This window comes from Protopterus annectens, chromosome 3.part0 (assembly GCF_019279795.1).
Source record: "Protopterus annectens isolate FY-2018-M chromosome 3.part0, PAN1.0, whole genome shotgun sequence".
In the NCBI taxonomy this organism is placed as follows: domain Eukaryota; kingdom Metazoa; phylum Chordata; order Ceratodontiformes; family Protopteridae; genus Protopterus; species Protopterus annectens.
The window spans coordinates 17537067-17562798 of record NC_056731.1 but is presented as its reverse complement, the minus strand read 5'-3'; the positions used below and the strand labels follow the sequence as shown (position 1 = coordinate 17562798).

The 25732-nt window shown below is 38.4% G+C and overlaps 1 protein-coding gene across 1 annotated transcript in view; it reads left to right on the top strand.

The window, feature by feature from the left end:
• The window catches only part of MYO3A (myosin IIIA), a 2697794-nt gene that overhangs the window by 2410687 nt on the left and 261375 nt on the right, over nucleotides 1-25732 (top strand). The gene's annotated exons all lie outside the window — the stretch shown is intronic.

Sequence of the window (25732 nt, the reverse complement as noted above, 5' to 3'; positions counted from 1 at the left end):
TGACATTCTCAGTTAAAATGGGCTTTCTGAAAAAGGACATAGGCTGAAAAATGATGCCTTCCCTGAGTAAATGTATAAGTCATTAACGTGGAGGTACAGGATAATACACTTTGAAATCAATTCAACATAATCACAGTTCCATCAAGACTAATTGGTGCAGCTGGTTTCCATACAGATCCCATTCTCCCCTTCTCTTATCATGTGCTCTGTAGAATGATAGACAGTCTGCACACTACCATGTTGTACTACTTGACGTTCTATTGACCCACCCAGTATCTCCACAGAAAGGTATCTTCTTGCAGCTGCTACAAATAGCAGTTTTTCCCACCCTTTATTTTTTCTTTACTCACCTATTTGACCCTTTGCAGTACATCATACATGTTGTGACACCCCTGCACTGGCCTAGTAATCAGGGAGCCTCAATCCTCACCACTAGCACCAGTGAGAGACATGCAAATTGGGAGGATAATAAGTACACACACAGTAAAGTACAATTTCCCTTAACAGCACACAGAGATCACAATCAGTCTGGTGCTGGTTTCTCCCTTTCTCTCTAGATCCCAAATAAGACTCCCCACTGGCACAGCTATAGGGTTAAGATCTCAGCCAAGCAGTCATGCCAAAGCCTCCAGCACCCTTTCAACCAGCGCTTCGTGTCCCTGCCCAAGTAGCTGACATGCACACACTTGAGATTTGTTTTATATACAAACACCCACACATACTCCTGGGAAAGGCTGACACATGTTTACTAGCTATGCCTCTTCTGCCCAGACTAAAAGTTAGTTATCACTGCCACCAACCAGCTCTTTATCAGCTACTATAAGGCCCTTACAAAAGGTGACCAATTCTACTGTGTAATGTTACTATTATCCTATACAGTGTCACCAAATACATATGCAAGTACTCTCATAGCTTAAATATCTCTAAACAAACCAGCCACAATTAAAAGGTTTAAATATATTTAATAATAAATAATAAAAGAACAAAACAATACTCAGTACCTCAACACAGTGACAACATAGTTTAGAATCACAGGAAATATTTTAAAACAACATTGCAGGACAGTCTCACATAAATACAGAAAACATCTAAACTAATCTTATTATATTCCTATCAAGCAAGGCAGAAGTGCTGATGAGAGAATGTTTTCAGGTCCAAAGACAAATACAAAATGCACAGACGTTCTCTGAGAGATAATTCTTAAATTAATAACAACACATTACTGCTGGGTCAACTGGATGACATCACTATTTGTCACTTGCCATCAGTTCCCAGGCTAACAGATACCAACAGAATTTAATATTTCTCTGTGAAAAATACTTATCTCTCAGAAGTTTGCCTAGAACTGGAAGTCATAAAACAGTTAAAAACACTTTTACATTTGAAACCTGTAATTATTTCTGTTTCCACACAATATAAAGAACTTATTGTGTCTCCAAGCTGCCTTGAAACTGAGATAAACACAATCATAAAACTATTCAGTTATTTTATTAGAGTTTGGAAGTTAACTCTGTTCTTTTCCAGTAGGGTACACTATGGTTACATTCTTGAAACTTAGTACATAACCTACAGTTCAACACACGTCTGCACCAGTAATTTAATATCCACATAACATATAGAATTATTTACAAAATTCCAGCCAGCTGGGCTGGCAGCCTCACACATGTGACACCTCCTTCTCTGCCTTTTACTCAACATTTGAATATGCCCATGCCTGCATCCTTTTCAAGGACTTTATTAAGCCCCCTTTGTAGCCCACTCAATAGTTTGATAACCTTTTCCTGATGGTATCCTGTAAAGTTAGCAGTGCACAGAGGAATGAGCACACAAACCCTGCATACTTTGAGCCTACAGGAACTCAATGAATGACAGAAATAAAAATCAGCTAACGAGTAATGTACTCAAGGGCATCAGAACCATAGATCGAGGGGGAGGAAGTGCACCCACACTTTAAGGACTCAACGTGGATTTGTCTAAGGACCCATGTGTGAGTCGCACACTAATTTTTTAAAAGTGCGCGGAAGTTAAACTAGCTGTGTTCCGTTATGCTGCCCTTACAAGTGCTGATCATTGCTGCTCCTTATGGTAAGGTGATTTTTAGTTTATTTTCAGGTACAGCTGCCAGAGTGATGCTCACAGATTGCTTCTGTTGCCCCCGAGTGCAGTGCGGTGTGTGTTCTGTTATGCATTTAGTTTGTTTTCAATGCTCACAGAAGAGATGCTCTGCTGCCCCTGAGTGCAGTGTGTTCCGTTATGCTGCTGATCAGAGTTTAAGGAGAGGAGATTTTATGCTATGCTGCTGCTGATCATGGAGTGGAGGTGTGTGGAGGTGTGTGTGTGTGTGTCCTGCAGTACACCTTGTAATCTAAGTACCACTGATGCGGTTTTCTATATGATTCCATGTCCAAACTGAAGGATAAAAGAAGGCTTTAAATCACACAACAAATAAGACAAGGTACTCAAGAAAAAAACTAAAACAAAATCTGAGTCTTTGACATTAACAGAATAAATGCAGTGTATGTACACTGTTCTGATAATAAACAGCTACACCCTTGATAACTCTTTTAACATTATCCACAGCTGTCACAATACAAGGTATTATACCTATTGGTGCAATATTTATAACTGCTACCTGTTGGTGCTTGGATTTCCATTTTGGTTTCTGTCTAGGATACCTTCTTCCTGGGATCTGCATGTTGTCTCATTGTGTGGATTTTCAGTTCATGTCTGAAATTCCTTCTTTTCAAAGATATGGTATGAACTGATTTGATAATCCTCCAAATTGTCAGGGTGTAAATATACTTGAGTGAATGAGTGAGCAAGCGAGAGTGTGCATGTGTGTGTGTGTGCGTGTGTGTGTGTGCACGCGTGCATGCGTGTGTGTGTGTGTGTGTGTGTGTGTGTGTGTGTGTGTGTGTGTGTGTGTGTGTGTGTGTGTGAAAGAAAAAGAGATATGCAACTGATTGATAATCTACCTAGGATTAGTTTCTCTCTCTTGTGCCCATTCACTACTAAGATTATTTTCCATCTTCCGTGCAATGCATTAATAGATAAAGTAAGCATTATAGAATGAATGAATGAATGAATAAATGTCGTATTGGATTGACTTGTTATATTTGTCCATGCTTAATTCTTCTTCCAGTTATAGTGCTTAAAGTTTGTTTTGTAAAGGTTTTATAATTTATAATTACTGCTGCTCTTGCAGACAAACAAAATGAACGTTCCATGGTGGAAGCCCTCTCCTCTTCATGTAGGTCATTGCATCAGATTTCTAATTTTATTGATAACTGGCATGATCTTATGGCCTATACTTTTTCTTTCTGTTTCTGTTTTCTGCCAAAAGGAGGCAAGTATGCCTATTGTGAGTACTATAAGCTAAGACAAAGATTTATGAAGTGTATTCTGACAGCCACCATTTGTACTGTAGACTATTGTAAAATCAGCAGTGATTCTACCTCACTATATCATGCTGTAGAAACCTTTAAATACAGTTACAAACACTTTTATTATTTGGCTAATTCACTGTCTTTGATAAACAAAAATGACAAATGAATAGTATATAATCTAATAGAATTAGGAAGGTGAATCAAAGAACGCATACATGTATGCATGGCCCTAAAAATGTGTAAGGAGCCTATGGTTTGAAAACAGCCCAGAGATAAGCTTAGTCCTCCACTGGCCAGATGCAAAATGAACGTGGGTTTTCATGTTGTTTCAATGAATGTGAGTTTCAAGGGCAGAGAAGTTTACTGCTCATGCCAAGTCTGTTTTCATTGCGTGTTTGTCTGAAACTCAAGTGTCTATCATTATTTAAGTTTTACATTCCTCATAAATTTGCCAGAAAATTACACATATGAGGAACAGACCAAAACTATGACGCAATCAGGGACAGTCAAACATATACTCTGATCTCTCAACCTCTTAGAGCAAGAATTGGGAGAAGCGTGAAAGGCTCAAAATCATGGGCAAATTTTAAGCTTTACTCTTGTCACCAAAGCAATGGATGAAGGTAAAAAAAAAAGTAAAAGGAAATACTAAAGGGCTTTGGCTGACTAAGTATGAGATGACTGCAAGCTAGGGGCAGTTATTAAATCCCCAAATGACTTAATCATCATGCAGGAAGGTTTGTCCCAAATAATAACTGGTGCCAGAATCATGAATTGAAACTAAACTCAAAAAAATACATTATCATATCCTTTGGGAAGTCATCTACTCCAGGAAACTCCCACACTGACAATGCCCCCTGAGAACTGACCCAGTTGTTTGGCATTTGAGAACTTGTGTGTACACGACAGGACCTAAGTTTTGACCAACATGTGCCCAGAGTCATAAGAAGGTATTTCTATATTGCACACTTTATAAACAAATTGATTTTGACTAGATCTAGAGATGTTATTGTCCCCCTTTACAAAGCACTCATTAGGTCAAGCATTTTGTATAATGCCCACTTTGGCATGTATCTGTCCATACCTATGCAACAATTGGAATACCTGCAGAGATACCTTAATAAAATCATACAAGTCCTAAGCAATAGGTCTTGCATGGACAACTTCAAAGATTTATCACTATACTCAGTAACCTACAGAGTGCTTAGAGATGACATGTCTGGCATACAAGGCATCCTCAGATCTAATGCAGATGGACCTACTGAACATCAACAAGTCAAATGGAATCAGACATACTCAGTCTGGGTATCTAAACTGAATGCTGTGAAGAGACGGATATATATCACAGAGGCTACCACTGTTCCAGAACAAAGTATCCATTCAAGTAAAACAAAGCTCATCCCTGTCCATATTCAAATGCAACTTGGATCTAAAGATGGGTAATAGAAAATGTACTCCAGGATTGCATCTCTTACCAACAGAAAGAGGCAGTTCCAAAATGCTATATCCCAACGTGGGTCCCCTCAAATTATCTATGGTATGATCATAGTTATTCTCACTATGGCTAATATAAAATTATCAGTCATGGGATAGGTAAGATCAATCAGGAAATGTTAATTCAAGCAAAAAGGAATTGGCTAAGCTTAAAATGTCCTCCAAGTGAACCTATGTTGTGGTAGTAAATAGTTTTAAACTATTGCCCTTTTTAGATCACTAAATGCCCCTCTCACCCCCCCCCCCAGTCTTCAACAGATTTCAGCGCCTATGAATGCACTGCATGTTTCATGCCAGATCCATCTGTCACTGAAAACGTTCAACAAACACACCATCTTCCTGGCATTCTGGTTGTAGTGCCATTCTACACCATATTTGGCAGTTTCTCAGAGCTTCAGACTCCTCCATCTGCAGATCTGTGGATGTGAAGAACCAATCATCTGTGAGAGCAGGATAGTCCCTCACAACAACAGACAGCAGCCCTTCATTTTTTTCTAGTGCCACTGGAAGAGAAGGATCTTCGGAATGATTAACTTTTTCTGGATTTGTGTTTTCCAGAGGTCAGATAAGAAACCTTTTGGGTTATTTTATTCCTCCATCTGCCTTTCCTGTCTCTGTTTATAGTAGATAGAATATGTGTGACAGTGTGTGTGTGTGTGTGTGTGTGTGTGTGTGTGTGTGTGTGTGTGTGTGTGTGTGTGTGTGTGTGTGTGTGTATTTGTTTCTTCAAGAAGTTAAAAAGTGCATCTTAGCAGTACATTATTTCCTGTTGTTAATGAAGGAATTTCCTGTCTGGGGTAAGTGGAATTCTAATTTTATAAGGGTTTATAACAATTTCTGAATGTTTTATTGTATTTTTGAAAGGTTGGACAGTTTCTTCCTGTACTTTGGCTTTTTTTTTTTTGTTCTCTCTCCCATATATCTGGTAAATTGCTGAGGATAGTCACAGACTGAAGGCAACAGAGGCTCAGCATGTCTGAACTTCCAAACAAGAGTGTCTTACTTACTGGTCTTACTTTTTTTCCTCCCATCTTCCCTACTTTTTTGTGGCTTGTGGTCCACTCCAGGATAGGCATGTGCAATGTAGGTATGTGGTATATTGCCCTTCCTCTGCAGCAGTTCATCCAAGCCTACAGTTAGTCCATTGACCATTTCTTCCAGTGACGTCTCCTGTCTTCACTGGAAACAATCAGCCACAGGTGACTAGGAGCCATACACCTCTCCAGGATGTGTGCGCCCATCATTTCCTGCCACAATACGAGTTACCCAAGATGCTAATCGAACCCAGGTCACCTGGGTCATAGTCAGCACTTTATTCCTTCACTCCACTGGAGTGGCTCATACTGTGGCTATTTCCGCTTTTTTATTTGATGCTGCCATGATCATGAGTAAATCGTGGCTGTTACTTCTGTTGATGTAAGACATCAGCTTGAATCTTTTGAAAGGAAAACTTGCTGATTTCAAAGTTTTTTTAACCTTCAACTCTGTAAAGAAGTTATTCAATATGATTTTCAATGAGTTAGTTGTTTAAATCTAAATGTTGGCAACATTTTGTTTTTTGACAGGCTTTTTTCTTAAGATTATATTGACTTCATTATTTTAGGATAATTTACCCTGTTGTATACATGTGGGACTGAAATTTATTGAATTTTATTAGGGAGTTTGATGATCTGTATTGGTTCTTAGTGTAACTACTAAATTACTGGCTATTTCTTCAGTACAGTACTCTGTTTGTTCTCTGTTTAAATTTTTAAGCTGCTATTGTATGGGGGAATATAGGGGGATTATCATTTTATTTACAGGGAGTGCAATTTCACCAGTAGATTTTATTGACCTGGCTATTTTTGTTCCCTCTCTAGATGGACTCTGAAACTGTCCCCTCAACTAACATCTATTGATTTTGCATTTGCCTTAGTCAAGAGGACACTATCAGATCATTCACCTACTTTTACCTTCCCATCCAGTGGTGTGGTGTTGATACCACAAATGTGCAATGACACAATAGTCAGACACATCCTACAGGGCTGTACCAGTGTCTGGTTCAGGTACTGAGAACCAAATACTTTAAGTGCAAGGAAAGTTAGGGGTGCAGAATCTGTTGCCAGAGTTGCAAATTTGTCTTCGTGGATTCTCCTTCTACTGTAGTGCATGCTAACAAGAGACCAAAACTCACAATGTAGTTCAGCAACATTCTATTCCAGGTTCCCTGCCAGAGATGGTGGCAATGGCTAAATCCATTCTTCAGGCAGTTGATTCTGGGTTATGTTCCCTGGTTAATAGTAGCTCCGGTATTTTGACCCTCATTTTTTTCTGTTTTGGATCCAGATTTTGAAGATCATGTGTCTGAGGGTCCATACATGTCTGAATTGGATCAGAAATTTCCTCTGATGACAAGCTGATACAGTAACCCAAGCCGACATTTTCTTTTTCTTGACTGCTGGCTTGGTTTATGCATATATTTAATTGGAAGTGAGCTTCTGCTACATGAGATTAGCAGGTCTGTGACCTTTTGGAGGATGAGACTCCTATTAAGAAAGCCTATAGTTCTTCTTTGCTTGCCGAGGATCACCCTAAAAAAGCATTTAGGAAATTTAGGTTTTCCTCCACCTTGCGGGGTCTCCATGGTCCTATGTCAGTGGACCCAACTTCTGTGTCTCCAGCTACTATTTCCAGTTAAAAGTCTGTTTTCTTTTAATTCAGTTCCTCTAGATAAACTATGCAAATGGCAGGAATCTCAGGGGAAAAGGCTGGTGAAGTGCAGTATGGGATCATTTAAAATATTTAACTATCAGTGTGTTCTGTGGAATTTTGTTTTGAGATGCATGAATAGTTTAGAAGAGTTTGCTGCATCATTGCCAGTCAAGCAAACAGTTTAAGACAAATAAATTGTTTCCAATTTTTCTCAGGTATCAAAACATGCTTTAAAGAGTATCTTAGAAAGGGCTGACACTATTTCTAGAAATGCAGTTTTCTCAGTGTTGATGAGGATGTATGCTTGACTGCACAGTCAAAATTTTTCTAATGACTTAAAAAATAACATTTTGAAAGTTCCCATTGAGTCTGAGTGTGTGTTTGGTACTGCAAATAATCAGATCCTTAAACACTGAGGTGACAGAAGTAAATTGATACAAAATGTTTCATATTCCTAACTTTTCCTCTTTTAAATAGGATCATTTTTGGTGCATCCTCTTAAACAAAAGTCACAGCCTAACAAGAACCAAGGTACCAAAAGGAATCAGCAGTATGGAACACTCCAACAGTCCAAGAAGGGTCCCTTTCCCAAAAAGTACACATCCCATCACAAGTTGTGACTATGCTGGGATGAGGTACTGATCTGTTTCAGGTCTTCTTCCAGGTGATACATCTCTCAAGATGTCTCTTAACAAGGAGGCATGGCCATCAGTGTTTTCTGACAAATGGATCCTCAACACTAAGGGCAAAGGTTACCAATGGTAGTACAAAGGCAATCCTCCACCATTAAAGGGAGTTCCTGCTCATCCACCAGACCAGTCTTTGTTATATCCTCCTGTTCTCCAAAATATTCTGGACTTGAGGCTCATAGAACCAGTGCCTCCTTCCAAAGGAATGAGGGGGTTTTATTCCCAAATTTTCCTGGTTCCTAAAAAAAGAAAATGCATGGAGACCAGTAATGGACCTGTCTTTTCTGAATACCTTCATTCAGATTCCCAAATTCAAAATGCTCAGCCTGCAGACAGTGTTTTCTTTTCTTCTGGATCACTGCTTCACTGTGACCATGGATTTAAAGGATACCTATCATCTTATCCCCATTGGTCTTCATTTCTGGTGGTTTCTGAGATGTGTTGTCTCGGGGTTTCACTTTCTGTTTTCTGTATTGCTATTTGGGCTATCTACTGTTCCTCGAGTATTTACAAAATGTCTTGTTCTGATAGTGGCCAACTGTTGGACTTTAGGTATCTACATTTTTCCTTACTTGGACAACTTACTGATCTATGCAGAGTCTGTGTTCAAGTGTTTGGTATTGTGAGAAAAGTTTTTGGCCTTACTTTCCCTTCTAGGGTTCAATATGAACCTCTGGAAGTCCTGCCTGAACCCCTCACAAAGACTCATCTCTGTAAGGTGTCTTATCAGTTTCAATGTAAGAATGCCTTTTTTGCCTGAAGACAAGATCCGTTCTTACCAAGCTGTGTTTCTAGAATTCTCCCAGAGGAATTTTGTCCCAGCATGAGAATTTCTAAAAACTCTTGGACTGTTGGCATCCATGATTTGGATGATACTGCTGGTTCACCTTCACATGAGAAAAATCCAATGGTATGTTCAAAATTGTTGGACTCAGCACCTTCATTCTCTGGAAATCCAGTTGCCATTGCTTCCTTTCATCAGACAAGAGCTACAGTGGTGGATTGAGCAATTGAGTGTCAGTTCAGGACTTCTGTTTTCCACTGTGATTCTGGTACAATCTGTTCAAACAGATTTGTCCGTTAAATGTGGACCTGTGTCAAACAAAAGTGCAAGCCACTTGGAGTCCCATGGATGCATGGAAGTACATCAGTGTCAAGGAGATGTTGGTGATGATTCATACCTTGAAGGTTTTTCATCACATATGGACTCCAGGTCTCCTCCAGGAGATTACTAATAACAGCATAGTTATGTGGTATCGCAAAAGACAAGGGGGTATGAGATCTTATTCTCTGTGCTGGTTGACAATAATGGCCTGGAAGGCTCCTCAGTATTCTTTGTCTCTTCAGCCTTCTTAAATCCTATCAGAGCAGAACGTGGTAGCAGACAGACTAAGCAGTTCCTTGGCAGACCCACACGAGTGGAAGCTCAAGTCAGTGGTCTTCCAGGTTCTAGTCCAGTTGCAGGAGATGTCTCGAGTAGATCTGTTAATCTCCTTTCAAAGCAGACAACTAGAGAAATTCTGTTTCAGACATCCTTGCAGCCGTGCTTGGGGGACAACTTTATTTTTGTTCCTTTAGATGGAATGTTACTTGATGTGTTTTCAGTCTTTCCTCTGATTCAAAATGTACTTCTAAATTTTCAGAGAGAAATGCCAAAGATCATTGTGGTGACACCCTATTGCCCCAGGCAGTCTTGGTTCTCCCTTCCAATGATGTTAACCAAGGGCAATTGCCACAAATCCCCACACACTCTGTACTTGCTTACACAGTTTCAGGGGCAACTGGATCCTCCCAATAACTTATCTAAACAATCCACTCTTGGCTTGTGAGTGACTGTGCAGTTGCCTGTTAAGAGAAACTTTATTTTGACTTATATTTTATTTTTTACCACAGTGTTTCACTATTTGTAGGAAGAAAAGGCTAGCTTACAGAAAAAAATTACTTTGATTTAAATTTTGTTGTTTTTGCTTCTAATTTTCACTGTCACTTGTTAGAAAAATATAGGTTTTAGACAGGGAAACTATACCCATACCAAGGGGCCTAGTCAGACATACATTTACACAGCCACACTTACACCAATTGTTGGGCAACAATCCAGAGTTTATCTGAACAATCTTGTTTTGGTTTATTATGGACTGTGCAGCTGACTGTTAAGAGAAGATTTATTTATATTTTATTTTTTCCACTATTTTTCACTGTTTGTAGGAATGAAGGGATAGCTTGTAGATAAGAAGATTTACTTTAGTTTATATTTTGTTGTTTTACCTCTAATTTTCACTGTTTGTTTTTAGAAAGGGATAGGTTTTAGACAGGCAAAGTTTAGCCATCCCAAACGGCCAAGTCCACTATAAATTCACACAGACTGTATAGAGGACAATCCATATCTTATCTTAAACCATCCTGTTGGTTTGTAATTTATTGAGAGGTGTGACTGCAAGCATTAGTTAGCAGAAGCTACTGTGTGCATTTGATAATGAGGTAAAGGAATTCCAGCTTTTGTGTGACTTCTACAACTAGTACAGTCAGAGCAACGCCTTTACTCTACTTAATTTAAAACTTAGCAGTATGTTTTTTGTGTGATATTTTTCACAGAAGTCGATTTAAAATCTCTTTGAATCCTGTGCTAACTGATTTTGATTATTATTTTCTTTTAGAAATAAGGTCCTTAAATGAGTTTGGCATGAATAGTGTGCTAAAGCTCAAGTATTTTTTATAGTGTACTAACTGCTATGTACATTTCAAGGTATGACCTTATATCACTGCGATCTGTGTTCCTCATGTCAAAAGTTGGATGATTCGATGACCATTATTAGCAACAAATCTAGACTTACTGATGACAATACTACTTGTGCAATTGGCACAGCTTGGAGAACTGTTGTTACATGTATTAATGACTGGACTGATGAGATGAATAATGTTAGGCAAACAGCAAATAGAACACATTTAGAAAATGTCTACTGTCAGTAAAGATGAACCTTTATTGAACAAGATAATACCACTGACAACTTTGGAATTCTGGATATAAATATTCAGCAATCCGAGGATTCAGGCCATATGGAAGAAAATAAGAAAAAAGAAAGTAAGGAAGAGGTTCACAACAAATAACAAAGAAGAAAAAGAAACTGATTAATGACTGTAAAAGAAAGAGAATATGTAGTAAAAAGGACACTGCTTTGTTATGTAACTCACAGATTACGTGGAATGATAACATTTTTCTATCAGAGAACCTTCAGTCTACAGAAGAAGGCATCCTTTTTCCAAAACAAAATGTAGAAAAAAGAGGCAAGCGGCAGGTGAAAAGGAAGAAATCAAAACTGAATGTGGGAGGACTGAAGAACATTATTGTAAGAAAATAAGAGGAGAAAACAGAAGTTGACTACATGGCTCAAGGTGTGGATGCACAAAGCCAGTTTGTAAATGTATTATGCAATGAAAACAGTGAGATTAATAAGACTAATGCTGATGAAGATCATTCCTTTGTAACCATTGGTACAGCAGATATTACTGTATTAACAGTGGAAGATTCTTCAGATCTGGTCAGAAAAGATATTCTCGTAATTGGAGATTCAGTTATTAGAAGAACTAATACTTACATCTGCAGAGAAAATACTGAACATCAAATAATGTTATGCTTGCCAGGAGCAAAAACAGAGGATGTGAGAAAGGTCTTAGCATATCCTAATGTTAGGAAGTATGGATCTGTATTTTTTCTTGTTGGTATAAATGATCTCATCCATAAGGACTCTCTGAATGTTAGTTCGGACTGCATAGCCCTGTTCAGTCTCAGGACATATTTTTCACAAATCACATATATAAAAGAGAGTCAGATCACTGAGATTGAAAAGATTTTTGTGTAAATACTTATATGAAAAATGCTCCATGTTTGGGTAAATACCTACATGAAAAAAGTCACGCTTTAAAAAATGGAAATGTGTAGGGTATCCAAGCCTACTTTTGGGCACACATATGTTTAGACAAGATAGTGTGTACTTGTTAAGATCAGGAAATATTTTTTTTTTTTGCAGAAGATATTTTGCAAAATTTGATAAGCACAAGGCAGGATTTCTGCCAGGTCAAAAATGTAATAGCTCAAAGATAGAAACATTTGATGCATCTATGATAGTTATTAATGCTATAAGCATTAATAATAAAGTGTTGTTATCTAAAGATTTGATACATTCCCACAAGATTGATGTTGTTATTGCTTGAGAAATATGGTTAAAAACAATGACTAGAAGTCAGCTCTGTCATCATATAAATGTTTTTACTGTAACAGACATTCTAACAAAAAATAATCAGGTGGAGGTGTTATAATAGCGAATAAAGATTATTATAACACCTCTGACGTATGGTGATAATGCCAAAACTGTAGACTGTATAGCCATGACAATAAAGACATTCCCTAAACATATAACAATTGTTGGAGTGTATAGTAGTAAAAAGTTCACCCACACTTGACCACAACTTGCTGTGAGGGAAAGGTTAGTTTGCTTTCTTGTATTTTGTATTACTTTATTGCATTCTTCTATTTTTTGTATTGTGGTTTGTTTTCTTTACACTGTGTTTTACATGTGTTCTTATTTTAATAGCATATTAAAACAAGGAAAGAGACTACAGCTGTGTCCGTTGTGAGCCACACAGAAATATTTCCCATCCTCCCACCCTGGTGCTGTTGTGTTCTTAAACTGGACTCTCTTCCTAGTTGCCTGCCTCTTATGTTAGTTTGACCATATATCTCATTCCCTTTCATTGGCTTTTGTGAGTAAGCACAACATTTTCATTTTGTGAAATCACTCCCCTTCCACTATTTAAATTTATTGGCCATCTCACTGTATTCCATACAACCAGAATACAAAGTGCCCACCCCTTTGCAAGCTATCTTGCTCTTTTAAAATTAGTGGCTCTCTGCTTAGACAGCTAAAGCTTAATTTGCCCCTTCTTTCATATCTAACTGCTTAGAACACACTGCAGTGCATAGCATATTAACTTATTTTCCCATCGTACCTTTAAAATCTGCAACATCTATTGCAAGATCACCAATTATTGGTGAGCCCACATTCTGCCTCTCTGTACTGATTTTGGGATTAGTGCTTCCATTTTCTTCTGGTGAAAGAAGGAGCACAGGGACATTATTTCCTGGAGACTGCTGATCACCAAAAAGCCTAATAACTACTTCATAGGTGGCAGCTTAGAATTTGTGCTTATATTTTGTTCCTAGTGAGAGAAGGAGCAGGGTGCATTGATTCCTGACCATTTCTGGTTGAGCAGTGAGTGTCTGTGCTTGATGTACCTGATTGGTCTGATTGGTCTTCAAAGCATCTACCAGGGAAAGGCTACAACAAGCCTACAGACCATGCATCATCTGGAACATGAATATGGATCACCAAATAGGCTGAGGCCTGCTTTTCATCTTGGGATTGGTGCTAATGTTTTGCTTCTGGTGAGATAAGAAGCAAATTGGCATTGTTTCCCAGCAGAGTGAAGCTGTGGTGAGGCCATCACCAGTAGTAGCCAGGAAGTAGTGATTCACGTGACTCCCCTCTTTTCAGCATTGTTGACAAGCTTCTTTCTTTTCAGTAAGTACTACTTGATTTGTTTCTAACTTCAGAATATCTATCTAAATACTTCATCCTTAAATTTTCAGGGTCTACTTATTAGTTTCCCCTCAAAGGTTTGCTAGTTCCCTGTATAGACACCTTGAGTGACATTTTTTCTGCGAAAGCACATTTGAAATTTCACCAGTACATAGTTACATACAGGAATCTAGTTTGCAGTGACATGCACTGCCTACCTTCATCTAGCCAAGGCATTTGACACAATACCCCACTCAGGCATCGTTGACAAACTCAAGAGGTTAGGTACAAACCCTTATGTTAGCTAGTGGATAGCCAACTGGCTCACAGACAGGATCCATGAAGTAAAATCGGGCCGCTCACAAGTGGAGTTCCTCAGGGATCAGTCCTTGGACCACCAGTGGCAGCTGATGACTTCAAATTAAAGGGGGGCTGCAGGAGACAGCTGAATGGGTGAGACAAATGGGAAGGGGTGTGACTAACTAGAAAGTGGTGGAGCTATGCTCAAAACCACAACAACTGGAACTTTAATTAAATACGCTGCCCCTGGGTGCCAAACCATCATAATGAGAGTCCAATCAAGACAAAATGAAGCATAGAAGAAAACATATTTCACTACATTGGCTACATGACAGCTTACTTAATATCTATATGGAAACACAAAGGTTGAGAGGCATAAAAAAATAAATTACTTTTTAAATACATTACTGGAATGCCAGTCAAAATCAAGTATAAAAACAAACAAGCAGCACTCAACTCAAACCACTTCTCCTTGCACTGCAGTTCTAATTATAATTTATATTCATCTTTATAAAACTACCAAGTAACATGCTGAAAGTAGCAATCTCTGTGATACCCTCACTTGTAAAAATGTTTCATATCCAAAAAAGACCTGCTGCCTGACAAGTATCTACTTGTTTCATGGGGAAGACATGATCAAAGTAAAAAATGAACAGCAAACAAGAAACAAGCTCAAAATAAATTGCTTAAAGGATTACTGCACAGGTTATGGACCATACATGATAGACTGGCATTCTGTTTAGTTTACGGGCAAAGCCTGCAAAGATGACTGCAAGTCTCCAACAAATGTAATGAGCTTCCGAAAATACTGTAATCCTGTCTTTTATTACAAATACTGTCATATGCATTTCAATACCTAAGTCTTATATGTTATCTAGTTATGTAACTATTCTCTGCATTGCAGCAACAAAAAGGCTTTCAATGTTGGTAATTCTTTAACAGTATGCTTATTAAAGCTTACTTGCTTCTTACAATCTCCAACAAGCTTACCTGATGGTCATTAAAGCATTGCTACCTAAACACAGAGCAACAGGGCACTGCGACAGCATGCATTTTCTGAATAATAAAAAGCATAAATCAATAGTATAAATATGACAGAAAACCAGAACATTCTGCAAAATCAAGGACAGATGAAAAGCCACTGTCGTACGTGTGCCTACTTTGAATGGGGGGAATACTCTGCACACTTACACTGCATAACTGCTCCTTGCCTTGTTTAGACACATCCAGAGTCACTACATTGGGGAGTGGGGTGCAACAAGTATGTCACAATTTGAAATGTCTCTGGCTGACGGTGATGGCTCTGACACTCATACCTCTCAACCTCAGAGCAAGATATCTGGACAAAGCCATACATAGGAGTGGGACACAAGCCCAAAAATAAGGACAATTGTTTAAATATTGCTCTTATAAACTTAGAAAGATAATAGAATAGTAGTAGATCTTGCATTAGTATGAATTTTCTAAAGGGTATGAAATCTGAAACTCAAATGTCTGCCATTATTTTCTAACTTCAATCTTTAATGATTTTCTACTAATTTGCCAGAAAACCACAATTTTATGAAAAACGGACCAAAAATGTGATGCAAAAATATAAAATTGCAACACAATACAGCTGGGAACCTGCCAAAGAAGGGGCACCTTTTTAATATTAGTACTGTTAACTTGAGCAGCTGACAAAATAAGAGAATCTACATGCATTTCTGAAATAAAAATAATCTATAACTCTGATCATTGCAGTTATTTATAATTGTAAACCATCCATGTTTTCTTCCCAAATTGCCATTTTGCGGAGGGATTATTAGGGGAGAGCAACATTTTGAGCCAAAATTGGGGACAGTTGAGAGGTTTGGATATTCCTAATTTATAAAGGTGATTTATTTGCACGTACCTCTCAACCTCTTAATGCAGGAAATCTAGACAAGGCCAAATATATTGGGGAACATACAAACAGTACTAAAAATTGCGCTTATATAAACTTAAGACAGTTGATAGAATAACCGATCTTGCTTTAGCATGCATTTTTCTGAAGGTTATAATGTCTGAAACTCAATGTCTGTCATTATTTAATGACTTCATTCCTAAATGATTTGTCAGAAAACCAGAAATTTTATGAGGAACAAACCAAAAATAAGAAGCAAAAATCTATTCATTCTGCAAAAATCTGGACATTTGAGAGGTATAGTTCAGCCGGGGCTGTCTTTGAGTTGCTGCACTTCCCCCCTCACAAAATCATAGTCGAATGGAGCCTCCCCCCTGCAGCCATTCCAATGTCCCATTCCTTGTTTATTTCACTCCATTTACCATAAACACTGTAATGTGCATACTGCTTTACTTCTGTGATGATTTGGATTTGAAAGTTTTATTTTGCATTTTACAGCACAAACACTAATACATATCTGCTAAACAAAGCAATGCAGTCTCACAATGAAAATAAAGTTAGCATTAAAACTTCTCTGTCCTTGAAACTTACATTCATTGAAACGGCATTGAAACCCACATTCAAAGAAAGTACATTTTGCCAGTGGCAGGTAAAGATTAATTTTGGGCTGTTTTCAAATCATAGGCCCCTTGCACATGAAACATAGACGTGCTCTTTGATACACCTTCCTGATTGAATTAAATTATATTCCTTGTACAATACAGTACAGTTGTTAGAGGGCGTTTTTAATTTATTGTCTTGAACATTTTTCCAGTAAACAATAAAACAAAATGCATGCACCAATAATGACAAAAATGCCCAATTCAGAACATTTCCATTATAAAAGTCTACTCAAACTTCTACAGTCCACCAGTATCAGTAAATATGCGCAATCTCTGAAGAAGTAAAAGTCATCTAAATAATTCCACATTAAAGAAATCTGTAACTAATGAAGAGGTTGCTGCTAGCAAACAAGTCTATATTTCATTGTTTCATCTACAAATAAAGTGCCTGTTGCCCTTGAGGAATAAATTGCCTGTGTTGCATTAAAAAAATGATAAGCTAGTAATATTGCAATAGGGAATGGATGGCAAACTGATAACAGGTTCATCGTTACTAGGTATCTTTGCCAAAAAGGACTGCAGCATCTACCTCCTTTACAACACAGTGCAGTATCAGCAATGCATCTACCTACTGTGGGAGTAAAACCCACAGCCTTCTGCATCAAAATCATACTATCTGTTGTGCTATTAATAATGCAAGCAGATTCCGCATAAGCAGCGCTAAACTTTTGTTTCCTTGGAGCTCTCAGCTTCTTGTAAAATCTACTCGACACTCAGCTGTATCTCTGAACTTTGCAGCATAGGAAATCTGGAAAAAGCCACCATTTATTGGGGGGGGACAAAAACCCCAAAACCAGAGACACATTTTAAGCATTGCTTGTATAATGTTGGAAAGTTGCTAGAATAAAATGCTGTGTTACCACCATACATTTCACTGCCAAGTATTGAACCCAGGACCCTGTCCACTATTGTGAAAGAGAGGAAGGCTGAAACTTAAATGGCTACCATTTAATGAATTCCGTTCTCACCATAGCTGTCAAACTCTTAGCACAAAACACCTGAACAAAGCCAATAATGTGGGAATACAGCCATCAAACATATTCAGTGAATTCAGTTCTCACTATAGCTCTCAACCTCTTAGCAAAAAATACATGGACAAAGCCAGTAATGGGGGAATACAGCCCCCAAACATATTCAGTGAATTCACTTCTCACCATAGCTCTCAACCTTAGCACAAAAAAGCTGGGCGAAGCCAATAATGGAGTAATATGGTCCCAAAAATAGGGACAAATTTCAAATATCCATGAGGGTTAGAAGTCTGCTTTGGAGGTCTCTGATACTTTTGCAAGGGCATCATCATGGAACTCATTAATAAAGACACTGTGGACCTCCAAACACTTGACCTGACCCAGTTCAGCTTTGTTAAGGGCAGATCATGCTTACTAAACTGGTTGACTTCTTCGAGACAGTCACCAAGGCCATAGATGAGGGGAAGGTGGTTCACACTGCCTATCTTGACCTCGCCAAGGCAATTGACACTACTCCCCACTCGGGAATTATAGAAAAACTCACCAGCCTGAACATAAACCCCTATGTCACGAGATGGGTTGCCAACTGGCTTACAGGCAGAACTCACACGGTAAGAATAGTGGGCTCCAGGTCCGACTCTAAACCAGTCACAAGTGGTATCCAAAAAGGCTCTGTCCTGGGACGCCTACTGTTTGGCATATACTTCTCAGAAGCACAGGCAAACACAGGAGGACTATGGCTAACCAAGTTCGCTGATGACTGCAAACTGGGAGCCATAACTGACTCTCCAGCTGACACGGACTTTCTCCAAAAGGGCCTTACTGAGACGGACACCTGGTGTCAAAGTCATGGTCTCAAGCTAAATGCCAAAAAATGCATAGTCATCTCATTTGGGAAAAACCAAACACCCATGAATTACCACATAGGTGGCAGCCCCCTTAATACAGAAGAGGTAATAAGAGATCTGGGGACCCAGGTAGATAGTAATCTCTCCTTTGACAATCATATTGCAAAAGTAGTTAGGAAATCCTTCTATGTAGCCCATCTAATTACTAAAGGGTTCGCATCTAGAAATAAAGAGGTTATAGTGCCCCTCTACTCATGACTGATCACACCCATCATAGAGTACAATGCCCCATTTGGGATGTACCTCACAAGACACTTCCAACAGCTGGAATAACCACAAAAGTACCTCACCAAGAGGATTACTGGCCTCAAACATATGTCCTATGCAGCCCGACTGGAAAAACTCCAGCTGTACTCAGTGGCAAATCTCTTACTCAGAGGTGACCTCTGCCTGACTTACAAAGCCATGCCCAACTCAGAATTGATGGACATGCTCCACCTAAAGAAATCCAAGTCACTGCGGGCCACTCACTGTAGTGAGCTAAACCTCGCCACAACAATAAATAGAACATGCTGGAGGGATAGATTCCTGTCACAGAGACTCCCCATGCTTTGGAACAAAATTCTTAACTACATTAGGCAGAGCTCCTCACTAACACTCTTCAAGAGAAACCTTGATGAGTGCATGGGTAACAGAAAATACACCCCTGGGATTACTTCATTGGCTCTTCTTGACAGAGGCTCAGTTAGTTAATCAATGGGGTGGCGAAAGCTGACACACTCTGGCTAGGCCCTCGGGCAGATAGCCTAGTACCTACTTATGAACCTATGAACCTATAACCCTCTTCAAGAGAAACCTTGATGAGTGGATAGGAAACAGGAAGGTTACCCCAGGGATCACTTCAATGGCTCTGCTGGACAGAGGCACAGGGAACTAATCTAAGGGGGCAGCGAAAGCCAACACATTCTGGCTAGGCTTATAAATGCCTTCGGACAGATAGCCTAGTACCTACCTATGAACCTATGATCCTATAAACTTAGAAAATTGCCAGAATAAAAGGTTTTGTGTTACCATGTACTTTCTAAAGAATATGAAGTCTGAAATTCAAATGCCTGTTATTTTTATATATTTAACATTTGTTAACCAGGAAAGTCTGACTTGGAACAAAAGTCAGTTTTCAGCAAAGACCCAGGGAGAAACACTCCAGACATATGTCTTTGTAAGATGGGAGAACATGCAGACTCCACACTGAAGGCACCCCAGCCAAGAATCAAGCCAGAGAACCTGTAGTTGTCAGGCAACAATGCTACCAGTGCACCACTGCACTACTGACTGTGTAAGGAAACAAAAATACAGAAACCACAGATTTTATGAGGAACAGAACAGATATGAGGCAAAAAATCTGCAAACTTTTAATAAATGATGATGGGTAGGGAATTCAGGCCTTTTGCCACCTGCACCCAAGGTACAGGGTTCAAGCCTGAGGTATTCTCCACCTACCACCATGTGTTTTCTCTAACCACCAGTATATAGCAACTGGGGCATTTCACACACACACACACACACTCACTCACACACACCAGTTACTCATGGCTTTCTGACACATAGGTCTCACCTCCATTGCCTGCCTAGGTAATCTCTTCTAAAAGAAAGGAGACCCGCCTGACAGGGTTATCCTGCCAGACAAGACAGGAAAGCATGGGTCTATATAAAAAAGAAGCCTAATAATTAAAGTTGAGGAAGAAAATAAATCTGTTAAAAATAAAAACAAGTTAAAAACAATACTTACTAGCCTCCCACCTTCGTTGTGGAGTGTAGACTGGTCATGGTAATGTGGAAAACTGTTCCCTAAATCTTACTACAATGGTCACTTCAAAGCCACAGAATCACACCATATTAAGAATCAACTGTGTTCACTGATTTTAACAACATCCTTTCAGTCATCAAACTCTGTATAAAAATATTTTTTTTGTGTGTCTTCATGCTATGTTCCCCCAACAAACAAGATTCATCGCCCCCTGAAACAGGACTTCTCTATGATTTTTTTAATGTCTTGAAAACACATGGCTTAACATTAACACCAGCAAGATAATGTCTATGTTGTTTGTAATATGCAAGTGGTCAAACAAAGTCCTTGTCGCAAAATGTTAACAAATCACTAAACCGATCTCAACTTTTAAGTACTTAACTATTTTACTTAGGTCTCATCTAAACTTTCATGCCTCACACTGAGATAGTGAACTCATAATAGACGATAGTTTGGCATTGCTTGAAAAATTTCCAGATACTCATTTCAGAAATGACTGACCACTGTTACAGATGTCCCAATTCCTCAAACTGAATATTGACTGCCACAGAGCTACATCTTTAAATATCATTGCCCACTTGTTTGATTCTTTAAAGATGAAGCCTCAAAGGTAGAAATCTCTGAAGGCAAAACCTTAAAAGTACCAAAATGATATTCTGAAACAAAACCAAACTACCTGAGATGGCAAGTCATACCTCTCAAATGTTCAGATTTTCATAGAATATCTGGCTTTTTGCTTCTTATTTAAAAATTTGTGTTTTTCTGGCAAATCGGTGAAGTCCTCTATTGCTGTAGGGTCCAGGGCCTTCCAAGTGATGTCCTCCATTGCTAAGAACATCCCCGATCTTGTCTGTTGCTGTATAGCTCCAAGTATGTCCTCAATTTCGTGGTGAAGTCCTGCGAGAGCAGGCCAGCCTGTAGATGTTACAGTCCGATCCCTTTCCAGGATTATGCAGTTGTAACTAACTGCATAGACTTCTGGGATGCTCTTGACTGCTGAGTTTCTAATCTGGACTGCTGCTGAATCAATCCGGAGCTCTGAGCATGCTCCAGACTGGTTCAGCAGCAGTCTGGATGTTGGAAATGCTGCAAGTGCGCATGTGTGAGGTCCACGATTTTTGTCTGTATTTTTTTATTTTCTTTTTTTTATATTTTCTTTCTTCTTCTTTCTTTTACAACTGGGGGGGGGGGCTGCAGTCCTGCAGTCCAGTAGCATGGGACGTCCCTGTGGACCACTCCTTTTTGACATTTACTTCTCTGAAGTCAAGGCCAATGTCAGTGGTCTCAGGCTGACTAAATTTGCAGATGATTGCAAATTATGCAAATAAAAAGCAAGGCTACCACAGCTGTTAACATAAACCAAATAAGCTTTTAATAAAAAATATATCATGAAACAAAGGATAATCGCTTTTGCGTATTACGCTTCTTCAGATCCATGCATAAAAACAAACAATCATACTTTTAAAACTAAGTACGCCAGTTACAAAACAATATGTTAAGCCTGTCTGCTTGTAACTTAAGTATCCATCTCAGTTCAGCTAGTTCTACCTGATTATTCAGATCACCCCTCTAAAGTTATTTTTTAGATATTGTAAAGCTTTAAATGACACTTTATGTCCTTCGTGTTCGTTAATATGTTTGGCCACTGCATTGTTCATTTTTTTATTCCTAATGTCATTCATATGGTATAATATTCTTTCTTTAAATTTCTTTGTTGTCTTACCAACATAAAAGCATGTACATGCCTCGCAGGTTGCCAAATAAATCTCATTTTGTGTTTGGCAATCAACATAACATTTTGGCCTAAAAATAAAGTCAAGACTAGGATGTTCAAAAATCTCTTGTTTGGAAATAACAGCGCAAGCTTTACACCTACGACATGGATAAGTACCTATCCTCATGTCATCATTAGATCATGGGTTAGCACCATGGCAAAGTAGATCTTTTAAATTATCGCACCTCTTTTAAGTAAATCTAGGCTTACTACCTATGAGAGCAGCTGCTCTAGCATCAGTTGTCAGAATTTGCCAATTTTTGGATATGATATTATGTATAAAGGCCACAAAGTTAGTAAAATTGGTCACAAATCTCAAATTTTGTTGAGAAACAGTTCTTTTGTTTTGATCTAAGGTAGATCCATCTCTCCGTCTACCCAAATAGTAAGGTTTTGCCATATTGGACCTATTAAATTCTACTTCACTCTTAATACTATCAACTAATTTCCTGTTGTTATGATTGCAAATTAGGAGCTGTCATTGAATCCCACACTGACAGAAATGTTCTCCAGGAAGGGCTGACACAGACAAACAACCGGAATCAAAGCCATGGACTAAAACTAAATGCCAAGAAACGCATAATGCTATCTTTCAGAAAGTCATCCACCTCTGGTAACTATCATATTGACAACACACCCTTTAGAGTTGACCCAGTAGTCAGGGACTTAGGGACACACAGACAGTAATCTAGCCTTTGACCATCACATGTCTACAGTAGTGAGGAAATCATTCTATGAAGCACAACTTATAAACAAAGGTATGGCATCTAGGTCCAAGGAAGTCATTGTTCCACTGTATTCGGCATTCATCAGACCTGTCATTAAATACAGTGCCCCATTTGGTATGTACCCGACCAAGCATAGCTGACAAATGGAACATCCACAGAGGTATCTCACTAAAAGAATATATAAGTAATATATTCTGTGCATACTGCCTCAAGTACCTATTCCTGTATTCGGTCACCTACAGGCTGTTGAGGGAGAGATATATGCCTGGAATAAAGGGCATTGTCAGACCCCAGTGTGATAGACCTCTTGCATATCCACAAAACAAACGGCACCAGAATTACTGGTTCCAAAGACTTAAACCTTGCCTGCGATATAAATAGGACCTGCTGGAGAGACAGGTGCATATCCCAGAGACTACCCCATCTCTGGAACAGGCTCCCCATCCATATGAGGCAGAGTTCCTCCTTAACCCAATTCAAGTGTTACTTGGACAATTGAATGGTGAACAAGAAATTCATCTCTGGCTTGACACCTGTGTTTCTAATGAACACAAGCAACCTGTAAATGGTTCATCTCCCATGGCCCTGCTTGTAAATGTTTCATCTTCCAAAGCCCTCTTTACACTTATCAAGGGTACCAGAACTTGTCAGAGATTTGGGATACATGGGTAGGCTTAAAAAGGCCCTTATGGTCATTAGCATAGTAAACACCTATGAACTCATGAGACTATAAACCATGATGACCTAGAGGGAGTCATACATTTCTTGCATGAAACTCAGGAGGGAAGAATAATAGTGGCTGGGTACATAAATTTACCAGAGGCAGACTGGAATGATATTGATTGAACAACACTAGTAAGGAAATTATTTACATGTTCAGTGCCAGCATTTGCTTCAGATTTAAACAAAAACTGCCAGGAAATGGAACACACTAGAGATTGTCTGCATTCCTAAAGAAATTATTGTTACTTAATATCAAGTTTTATCACTATTGACGTGCAGTGATCATGGAGTTATAAAGGTTAATTTCTTTTTAGATAATTCTTCCAAACTGAAATGTAAACCAATGCACAAAAGATTAATAACAGATTATATGGAAGCAAAGCAGTCACTAAGTAAAATTAATTGGGGTGATGCATTCAGTGGAAAAACTGCAGAAGGAATGTGAAAAGGTTTGAAAGAGAAATTGTTTAAATTAAAAAAAAACAAAAAATGTTTAACATCAGGATCTAGGCACCCAGCTTCAGGAAGATATATTTCCATAAGAATAAGATACTTGGATATGGTGATATGGTGAGAGACAAAAAAAAAAAAAGAAAAGAAATAGAAAATAGGTCAGACTATCACTTTGAAAACTAAAATGAACAAGCTGGACAGACAAATTAAACATAGTGGGAGACAAAATCAAGAAATATTTGAAAGAAATTTAAATAAAGATATTGAGCATAATATGAAACCATTTTATAGATACATAAGATGAAGCAGAAGTAAAGACATACAAATTGATAAATTGTGTAAATTCTAAAATTTACTCTCAGACACAACAGGTTATAGATACATTTACAAAACTGTATGCAAAGTGGTTTGGCTCCACAAAGTGGATTGATAAATTGTTCTACTGACATCAAGGTAACCTCAGATACTGAAAACAAATTAGATTATATTGAAAAAGAACTATGCAAACTGGATCCAAACAAAGCACAGAGAGGAAATGGAATTAGTAATAATGACCTGAGAACATTTTTGCTTGAACTCACAGTAAAATTATATCTGTTATTTACTATGTTGTATAAATATGGGGAGGTTCCTCAAGATTGGAGACATGCACTTTTTAAACCTGTATTTAAGGGATAGGTGACTGGGACAAACTGAGAATCATACAGACCCATACGTTTAATTTCATGTTGTGGAAAAATAATGGAGAAGATAATATTGGATAAATTATTGTCAGACGTGGAAAGATTGGGACTGGGAAACATTTATCAGCATGCACATGTTGAAAATAGATCTATTACCACCTGTGTCTTGATGTTCTATAAAAATAATAACAGCTATAAATAAAAAAACAGTGCTGTGATGTAATTTTTATAGATTTAACTTTAGCATTTGATAGGGTCTTACACAAAACACTGATCGATAAATATGAACAGCTAGGTATTCATGTACTCTTGATATGATAGATAAGATTCCATTGGCAATTTCATGTAAGCATGCTTACAGATAGGACATGACAAGTATCATACAGCAATTGAAGAGGTGAAATTTGAGGTTTCAGTCAAGGTATCCCTCAAGTCTCTATCCTAGGCCCTTATTTGTTTAGATTGTATCTTTTAGATCAATCTTTTTCATCTGTGGTGTTCTACAGTCTGTATGCAGATGACCTGAAAATGGGTAAACTAATTACATGTATTACAGATAGGGCATGCTTGCAAAAGAACTTGACTGAATTGACTGTTTGTGCACAGGAGAATAATCTGCTAATAAAACATGAAAAACTAAGCATGTGAGATTTTGGTGACATAAATTAAAAGCTCAATATTTAATACAGCACACAATGGTTGAAAATGTAGATTCACTTAAGGACCTGTGTATATGGGTAGATTCAGCTTTGAGTTTTTCTAATCGGGTCCATATTATAAGATCGACGTTTGAAAACATCGAACGACATATGGTCAACGGGTCTATATTAAAAGCACGAAGGTTTACTTACCCATATACCTCAACGCCGACACATATTACACGAACCGCAAATACACTGAATGCCCTAAACCACGAAATTCAGACACTCGAAATGTCATAGTTGTCCCACCCCACAGCCCGCTACATATTACCTACACAAACAAATTAAATAAACCACATACATACACTAACCAAAACCCTACTTCTAACCCTACATTAAATCTTGCCTATACCACCATGTATGCACTTAC